At 35.1% G+C, this 10,369-nt stretch overlaps 1 pseudogene; it reads left to right on the top strand.

Annotated features, from left to right (window-relative positions):
* Positions 1-7,344: 7,344 nt before the first annotated feature.
* Positions 7,345-8,089, top strand: LOC101684811 (annotated as a pseudogene).
* The last annotated feature ends 2,280 nt before the right edge of the window (positions 8,090-10,369 follow it).

Genomic DNA, 10,369 nt, shown 5'->3' with positions numbered 1-10,369 from the left:
GTACCCCTGGGGATAAAAATATATGTTTATAAAAAATAAAAAATTAAAAAAAAGAGTATTTTCATGAACTTATTTATGTGCCACTGTATTATTCTACACCTTACAAAATAACATTGGAAAATTTTTTTCTAAAAATAATTTCATATTTTTTCTCCTTAATATTGGAAGTATGGCGAATAACTTCTTTATCTTTCACCCCAATGGTGAAAGATAAAGCTCTTGCAAGTAGATAATAATTGTAAAGTAGGATAGTTTATATGCATTTGACAAGGAGATTAATCTTTTATTTGTGAACCAGCCATAACATTGCAAGTTTAGAATGTTGTATTTTTGGTAATAACAGCAATGTTCTACCTGCCTTCATACATTTTGCAACTGGGCACTTATACATTGATTGAGTATTGTGACTGATTACATTTTTGGAACAACTTGATGGTAATGAATCTTTTATTAAAGTTTAATATTCAAATGATATTCTGGTGACTTTCTAGGTACTAACCTAAACAATGAAGTAACAAGATTTAAAAGAATAGCCAAGCTTTGTTAGTAAAAAATGCTCTCTGGCAAACATTTGTCTTTCCCTTTCTAAAATGAATAGCTATGCATTTTAAATCTATTTCATGGGAGAAAAAAAACCTTTAGTATTAATTTAGTGCATAATTTAACAAGGTCACTTCTGACATTTAAAAAACCTTACAGTGGGGGCTAAAGTAAGTTTTTAGGAAATAATATTACCAGGTTTAGGAAAAACACAGTCATCACTTACTATTAAAAGTTCTGTATGTTCCACATTTTACCTGAGCACAAGATATATACAAATCAACGCACCCTCATGTAGCTTACAATTTCTTGATTTGCTATTCCCATTCACATAGACTAATGCTTATAATTTTTTTTTTAACTCTCTAGAAATACTGAAGTAATAAATGTGAAAAAAAATTCCTATTTTTTAACTTATAGTCCTATAAAACTCATCCGGTTTAATAAAGAAAGGAGAGCAAGGGAAAGAGAGTGGAGAGGAGAAAGGTTGAGAAGAGCTAGGGAAGGACGAAGGAAAAATAAAGAACTACACTGTTAAACTAAAACTTAAACATTCAACTCCAAGTTAAGTTTTGATTTAACCTACTAACGTCTTGATTGAAACTCAAATGCCCATCACAAATATGAATGTCTTTTGTTCCCAACAATTTACAGCATTTTATGGCCTATTTCATTGCATCATAAATGTCATAATGACCAAATGTTCCATGAAATGTCATAAAATGACATGAATTACAGTTCTCATCTAGGCTTACGTCTGGAAAACCGAATTTCTGGCTCACGCTCAGGTAACGTGTTTTTTGTGTTTGAAATCTCTGTGTACTGTGATACTGAGATAATTAATTTCACTTTATCGTTAAAATGTACTGAGGTTCTCTCTCAAAAGATAATTCATTTGTCTGGAAAGTATGTACATACTGGATTAAGTATCTCCCAATTATAATGCTATATAATATTATTTCTTTAAATATCAACCATTTAAAGGTTCTTAAACCCTCATGGTAACAATGCTTTCTGGCATGATAATGCTTTACAACTAATGTTTCATTTTCAGTACTAGGACTTGTGCTGCTCTGGGGCATACTAAGGTGTTATGAGATTTTATCATACTGTTCAAATTCAGTAATGACTGCCATGTTCTTTGGCCACCCCATCCCACATTACTCCTGTGCATGCCAGAATACAATTTGATAGTTTCTTAAACATGAGTAAGGAAAAAGGTCATAATACTGTTATTCACACAATTGTTCTGCCTGTACTGGATTACTAACCCTATTTTCACATGTTGGTTTTACTACTTAACTTTGATCCAGCTGGAAGATTTAGCTTGCTAGCTAGAAACAATTTTTGAAATGTTAATTTTTAATTTTTAATTTATATCAGCATTCTCTAGCATTTTGCTTCCTTTTTGTCTTAATCCAAACAAAGAAATGATGCCACTGATAGTCAGGATTTTAATGCATCTATTCATTTCTTCAACAAATATCTATTGAGCTCCTACTGAATCTGGGCACTGTGACTTAGAAGAAAAATAAACATGAAAACTGCTTCTGCTTTTATAACACTTATTCAAGATCTCAGAAAAAAATGTGTAATCCTAAATCCAGTTCTAAGTGTCCAGCTTTAGTAAGATAGGGTGTTTTCTACGTAACACCATGACTCCAGATCCACAGAGAAATAACAATCAAATTATTTAAAGCATCTTCAATTCTGCAAGCTCTTCTTATTCTTTTTTACTTCCTAGTGAACTCTCCCTACACTTTACCACTGAAAAAATTATAGGCAACCTAATTTAATCCATCTTCCTCAGTAGGAGAGCATCTTTGTGAACAATTGATACAATTATAACATGAACACATTACTACTTTCAATTTTCCAGTCTCACTCAGCATGTTCATCTGATAGAGGAAAGGAAGGAATAACAGAATGTCCTGAGTAATGTACATCCTGGGCCTCTGCATTTATCTAATTCTCTCTTCTACTCCTACCTTCCTCCACAAAACATTTGTCTTACATCTTTCAACACCCAGTTCATTATTCACAACTTGGTTTACTGCCAATCCTTAGCCCAACATACAATAGTCATCCAATAAATTAACTGATACAACTCCCAAAATAAGCTATAGAAAGTTAAAAAAATATTTACAGACACGTAGTTCACTCCATTTGGCATGAAGACTATTGTGTTTTCCCAAAATAATTATTTACTTCTCTGTAGAAAGAAGCTAAAATGATTTTTAAAAATTTTTTGTTAGGGTTAGACAAAAGAGCCATGAAATAATGGGATTTGTCACACTGGAGGCTTATGTGGTTGGACAATGAATTTTAAGACAAATATAGGTGCTTAGCTTATTATAATGCCCCAAGAGAAAATCCTAAAGCCCAACTCAGCAACAATAGTCAGAGTTTATGTAAGGCAATTTATATATTCCAAGGGGGAAAATTACTACAATGCTTGGGGCACTTTATAATGTGGAAAAATACAGTGAGAAAGATTGTCAGCCTATGCTTCAATAGCACTAAGTATATATGTGACTTATTTCCTTGACTTCAATCTTCATAAAATGAATCTTAATCACCAAAGAAAAGACTGAAGAAAAATGTCTATTTAAGGGTTTTGTAAAGTTCTGAAACTTGGCATCTGCATTAATTTACCTAAAATCCGCTTGTCATGCCAATGTGCTTTATAATTTTTTCTCACATTTTTTTTAATGTTTAGCATTTCATCAGAAGTCTTACATTTAGGTAAACCTAAACTTTGAACTCCCTGTGGTTTTAAATTAGTAATTCCAACTGCAAGAACTTCTGATTCAGGGGAAAAAATCTACAGAAGAAATACTTCAGTGCTTGAAGTAAAAGTATTGGACAATAACAAAGGTGATATTTGGCATTGTACAAACAAGCCAATGGAAACATTTATATTATAGAGAGAACAATATATTACTTAAAATTTGCATAACTGTATCTCCTATATGGTTTGTTAGGTTCTGGTATATCTTTTTAACTTTCTATTTAATATGGTCTCTTAATGTCATAGTTTTACATTAGCATTTCTTATAATTTTTAAAAAGAAATTCAAATATATTTACAGAATGTTTTATTTCATGAATGGCAGAGTGCTAGGGATATTAAAGGATATAAAGATAAAGGAGACATAGTCTATTCATGCAAGAGCTTAAATGGTCTATAAGGATGAAGAGCTCAGCACATTTAATAAAGAGACAAAAAATTCAGACTGAAATATAGTAGGAGATGTTTTGAATATTAAGTAAACTTTTATTTTCAAATATGCTAAAATTTTCAATTGTTAATAATAGAAAAAAAACATTAAGGGTTCATCTCCAAAATATGAGTAACAAGTATATGTGCATTCATTATAGTTCCACTCTTTCTCAGTTCCTTTGTTTTGAAAGAGCAGATCACAGGTAGAGATTTTCAGGCTTTTTAAAACATTTTACACCTTTTCATATATGTAAAGTTTGGTGGTTTTCTCTTTCTTAAGGTTTCCTCTTGAAGTCTAATTTCCTCAAAGACAAAATTAACATTTTAATGTTTATTGTGCAGCTGTACCCTGTGATATTGAAGACTCATGAAAACTGAATGAAAGTCAGCTTGGGCTTGAGTGAATTGAAGGAATAGCACCCAGATAATAATATTGTTACAGGAAAAGTTTTTCCATATGCTCATTTTATCTTAAAGTCACTTATTGTTTGGGAGAAAATTTATAGTTCAGAGAACTGTTTAAAGAAAACTCTTCCTTTCATTATTTGCACTTGGCCAGATAAAAAGAATTCTCTAACTGAATCACTTTGTTAATTCACTGAACATAAATTCACAGAATATACGCTATGTGACAAAGTCTATGTTAAGTATTGGAAGTACAAATGTGCAGGATCTGGTCTCTAAGCTAAAGGAACTTATAGGTGAGGTTGGGGAAAGCACAAGTTTAAAAAAAAAATATATATATATGTATATATATATATATATATGTAAATGTAACATGGAAACTATAAATTTTACCAACCCTTCAAGGAAGCTAGAGTTCTTTTTTTAATTCTAAGTTTTCCAGATTTTCTAAAAATTCTACAAGTTGAGCAGAAACCCTGATAGCAAACAATAGGAAGAATGCAAAAAAAGAACATTTTCACATTTAAGCAAAGGTGTGAGTCTTACAGTATTAGTAAGTACAACCTATAAGTGAATTAAAGGAAAAAGACCTCATGAAGGAACCTCATGACTTCAAAAAGTAGTTGATATAAGGAAATCTATTAATATAATTTTTACAAAAACAAGTTAAGGAGAAAATAAAGCAGTATCATCATATTGATAACTATACCAAATCATGTTATGAAGTTTAGTACCCATTAACTAAAGAAAAAAAAATTGTAAACAAGAATGGGATAGTGGGCACCTCTCAGAATACTATTACAAATCATATATTCTGGCAATATGTTCAGAGTTTTTTTTTTACAGCAATCAGGAACAATACATGCATTGTTACTTATATCTCCTCTTCAGTGTTGTACTAGATATTTGCCTAAATGTAAATAAACATCATTAATAAATTAACTTCTGTTAAACTCTTATCTAAGTCTTTTTCTTCAACAGTATATCATGTGTTCTTAAACCTTAGATCCTAGGATTCATCTTGAGTTCCTTTATGATGAAGATTAGGTTGGATTTTAAATGACTTTCCCCCAAAAGAATCTTAAACATGTCTTTTGCAATACAAAAGAATTAATAAATTAATTGCTTGTTATTTAGAATGCGTTTTCCTGTAGAAAACTGTTTCTAAACTAGTATACAAAACCTATTAATACTAGAGAATGAACTTAATGAAAAAAAGAATGAAACTACATTCTGAAATACAGAATCCCCAAATAGTGAAATAAAATACTGTTGTGCTACTAATGAGATATATACATAAAACATATAGTGGAAATTTTTTGATTTTTCCATAGATGCTTGTATTTGAAGCAGTTTCTAGGCCATTAAAAGTCAATGGGACTTCATTGTTTTATTTTTCATGTATGATTTCACTTCAAAAGTTGATTTTTTAAATTTTTGAAAAATTATTTTAATTATTTTAAAAGAAGTTTATATTTATCAATTGTGATGCCAGTCTTTCACTAGGTTATAACAGATTTTTCAAAAAATAAACAAATGATTGAATTTATGTAACTGAGGAAAAGTCAGAGGACAGACAACAGGGAATATACTAGAATGAGATAGTTTCATATAATACTGAAATAAGGAGGACCTTTCTGGAGAGTATTTGCACCACTGTGTTGAGAGAGAGGAAGAATGATGAGTTAGTTAGTTCTTTTGTCAGCCACTAGGTTCTGTCAGCAGAGGTCACCTTGGTTATGGTCCAAAGCAGGTGTGAATAGTCAGGATAAATGTGGAGATATGCAAATAGTCATTTGAAACTACAGAACATTAACTTGATACACACTAGCAAAGTTTTGACAACAGCATAACCAAATGAACTAATATTTCTAACAATTTTGATAGAATTAAAATGCATGGATTAGCATGCTACTGCCAAAGTTTAGTGGTCTGTTTAACCAGCCTTAGGCTAACTTGCTAGAATATATATATATATATATATATATATATATATATATATAAATTTTGGAGTAAAAGCTAACTTAAATGTGTTTCATCTTTCCTTTTAATTGAGCTGTGTAGGACTCGCCTTATTAAAAAAAATTATAATCCATTCAACATACCATTCTTGGAGTATCTAGTATTGGCATTCAACAAAATACACATAGTTTTTGTTGTCTTAGAAGTATATTAAACAAGGAAACAGAAATAAATCCAAAGCTGAAATCTGTAAAAAATGCAATGAAGGAAAAGAATAGGATGCAATAATATACATTAACAGGGTGAACAACTTTTAAGGGAGGGTTTATAGACGGTCTTGTTCAAATGGCATTTAAGCAGCTGTCTGAAAGGGGACTTGGAGTTATCCATGTGCAGAAAGAGAGGATGTACATTTCAGGCAGAATGAATAGTGCATTAATAGTAATAATAATAACAATAATAATAACCACCAGCTTAGATGAAGGAAGAGCTAGTGGAAACATTCCAGGTTGGCTGGAAGGTATTTGAACAACTGGAGAAAAGAAGGAGTAGAAGTTGAAGCCAAACCATGAAGTTTTATAGTATTCTGAATATAATGAGGAAGGTAAGGCTGTGATAATATTGTAGCCACTTTCCCCACCAGCTTTGTTCTCTGAGGTGGCAGCGGCTGAAGACGGAAGTTGTCTCCTCTGTGGGGGCCACGGCGACAGGTGAGAGTGGGCGCAGTCCAGGGAGCTGCCCAAGCTGCCCCCGCCTCCGTCATCGCCCTGCAGGGCTGCTGCCCCAGAGCAGATAGACGGGCGTCCCCCTGCCTTCTACCCCAGGCTCCAGCACGCCTTCCATCACAGGGTGGCTGGCCCTTGCTAGCTGCTCGAGTTTTGCGTTTTCTCCACCACCTAAGCCTTGTCTCCTGAGTCAGTGGCATTATGGTTTGAAAGAAATAGCATTAAAGGAGCCATGTGACCAATTGCGTTCTGTCCTCCCACACTGAGGCCTGGTTGGCATGTGCAGAGAGGAAAATACAGCCAGAAAACTTAGTTTTCTAGAAGGGAAAGCAGGAGAAGAGAAACAAGGTCTTAGACGTTCCATTTTTTTTTTCTTTTTTTAAAATTTGCTTTGACAGTGGTGGCAAAATAATCTGAATGTGGTCTTTCTGTTAAAAGAGAAGAGGTAGAATTTTTTTTTTTGTCCTTTCGATTCCAGCCTTTTTGCCCCATGACAAAGCATAAATCATGGACGCCAAAAAATAAGGTGGATTTCAGGGACCCTGGAGAAACTGAGACACTTATATTCTTCCCCTGGAGGGAAGGGTAGGTGTTTTTAGCCCTCTCTGGAATTTCAAAGGAAAACGTGAATTGGGTGCCATGGAAAGGAGACAAGGCCAAATCTGAATCTTTGGAGCTGCCCCAGGCATCACCCCTCACAAACTTGACCATGAGAAACAGCAAGGAGCTGTGTGCCCTGCTTGCCCTCAATAACCTCTTCCAGAAAAGCGAGGTCTTCATCCCAGAAGTGCTGCAAGAGGTTTTCCGGAGGGTGTCTCCAAACACCATGGTGAACCCCCCTCCCCCCAAGAAGAGCATGAGCAGAAATGGGAACTACCATGTGAACATCATTATGGCAGCACGTTAGACCAAAGGCTATGAAGCTGTGTAGCGAGACAAGCCCCAGGAGGTCAGTGCCATAGCTCTCACTAATATCATGTGAGCCGCATGAATCTGCCCTCCAGCCTGTGCTGGGGTCCACTGAAGTCGCCTCTCTGAAGACAGGATTAGTTCGGCGTTGGAGGGGTGGGAAGTGCCTACAACAACCCGGACTCCCAAGTGAAGATACCTGGATAGATTTGAGGAGAGAGCAAGTTCAGGAAACTTCTAAAACATCACTTAGGAAAGAACTGTGAATCCTGCTGGTGGTGCCCGAAGAGGTGGGGGCCCATTAGAGTTGGAGGGCTGAGGTGTAATGCAGTTCTACCCAACCTTCCCTCACCTCAGCCCCCTAAGTCCTGTATAATGTGCTGGGACTTCTACAGCAGGTCTGCCCCTGCCATTTTTCCAAACCTCTCATTGGGTTTTTCCCTTCAGATTTGACAGTGGGGGTAAAAAAAGTCTAAGAAAGTCAGCCTTTTTTTTTTTTTTTTAAGATTTTATTTATTTATTTGCCAGAAAAAGAGAGATCACAAGTAGGCAGAGAGGCAGGCAGAGAGAGAGGAGGAAACTGGCTCCCTGCTGAGCAGAGAGTCCAATGTGGGGCTTGATCTCAGGACCCTGAGATCATGACCTAAGTCGAAGGCAGAGGCTTAACTTAACCACTGAGCCACCCAGGCGCCCATAAGGAAGTCAGTTTTAACTCATGCTGTCAAGTCCATAAAATGTGGGAGGAAAAGCACAGGAGTTTACAGGTGAAGTAATCCATATGCCAGGGAACTAGAATGACAGAATCTGTGTTGTAAATAACAGGAACAAAACAAAGGGAATTTATGAATATGTGCAACAGGAAAACTTACTGTCTTGTCTAGTTTCAGACACAAGAATCCAGAGTCTTAAACAATGATTGCAGACAAAGCTATGTTTTGTCATCTCTAAGCTGTTTTTATGTGTATGATTGTACCTTTCATACAGACTAATATATATGGCCAACAGCATCTCTGAGCTTATAGTCTATGAGCTAAGTGATTCTTTCCTCAATCAATTCCCATAATAAAAGTCTCCTTTTAAATGCAGACCATCTACCTATTCTTGAACCGATCACTGTGGTCTGGGATCAAAATATCCTGCTTATCCAGGCCTGGCTTCCATGCCCAACCCTCAACCCTTAAATAGGCATAGGGTCAGGCTTTTCTTAATTACACTGGCTCATGTGTGTGGGTGCAGCAGCTGTTCGTCGAGACAAACCAGGGTGATATTATTACAAGAAGTAGAAATATATGCTGGGTGGGAGACAGATATGGACGTGGGGGATTACAGAGGCAATCAGGATACTGAGAATAGAAGGAGGACCAGAAGAAATGGAAAGATGAGAGATGGATTCCAGTGGGATTTCTAAACACGAGTCTGAGAATAGAATAAAATTACACATTCCTCATCTTTACCCATGGTTTACTGAATCTGAACCAGAAATTCTAGGGGTGTGTCCTATCAATGTGTATTTAAACAATAAGAATAACATAATTTTTTTCAATGCTCTGAAGTTCGAGAACCACTGTATTAAAACTATAACCATGAGAAGGCCTGAGTCTCTCAGAAATTCTATGTGTAGACTTTCTGTGAGCTATGAATTGATATGATTTTTATGTTACTTGTTATCTGGGAAAAAATGAGTACAAAATGGACCTAATACATAATATTAAAATGTTTTTTAAATGTTGCTACTTCTATTAGTGCATTTGTATGTAGAACAAAATTGACCAAAATCTATTTAATATCGGAAATAGCTCTTGGAAATTGTGTTTGGACCTCCAATGCCTCAGAAGATTTTCTTCACATAGTAACTTAGAACAGATTAATGGAGTTTTTGAAAATAGGGGTAAAAACTTAAAAATGAATACCCATGAGTGTCTTTGAAATGGGTAAGTTGCAAGTTTGCTTTGATTCTGAATTTCTTACTCTGTTTAGACTGGAGTTAAGTATTTAGTGCTCCCTCAGTGTCAAGGGTGTTGCAAATCCTCAGTGTTTTCCTGCAGAAATAGCTCATCACCGGTTACTGTGAAATCTGTTGAGATTTAGCCACCAGGTGTCAGTAAGACTTACAAAACAATAGGTTTTTGCAAAGTTCAGTGATTTTGTTCAGTCTCTGGGAACAAATTAATATAGACTTTGGTTATATCTTTTTCTTTCCAGGTAAGGGATGCAATCCATTGGCAGACCCACTGAACACAGCCAAAATCTAAATTTTTTGCCTCTCCCCCCGCCATGTTAAGGCCTTGCTTCAACACACTTTCAGAATATGGGATGGATTTTAAATTTCCAAGAATGGAGTACTTCAGGATTTATAGTGAGTGAAGTAGTTTAGCCCAAACAGAAAGAAAAGGATGTGTCTGAGGAAGGTGATAAGAAGACAGGGAATTTTGCCAATTACAAGTAAACTCCATGAAATGTCAATTAATAAGGCAGCAGTAGAAAAGGTGCTTAAACTATTTATAATATTGCCAAAGGCAATGTGCTGGGACAATTATGAAACATAAATAAAATGAAGTCTTTTAAAACTATTCATTCAAACTTTTGTATTAGCATTCTCACTTATT

Source organism: Mustela putorius, unplaced genomic scaffold (assembly GCF_011764305.1).
Source record: "Mustela putorius furo isolate JIRA1106 unplaced genomic scaffold, ASM1176430v1.1 tig00003871_pilon_pilon_pilon, whole genome shotgun sequence".
Lineage (NCBI taxonomy): Eukaryota > Metazoa > Chordata > Mammalia > Carnivora > Mustelidae > Mustela > Mustela putorius.
Note: the sequence above shows the minus strand (reverse complement) of the source record. Positions and strands in the feature narration are given on the sequence as shown.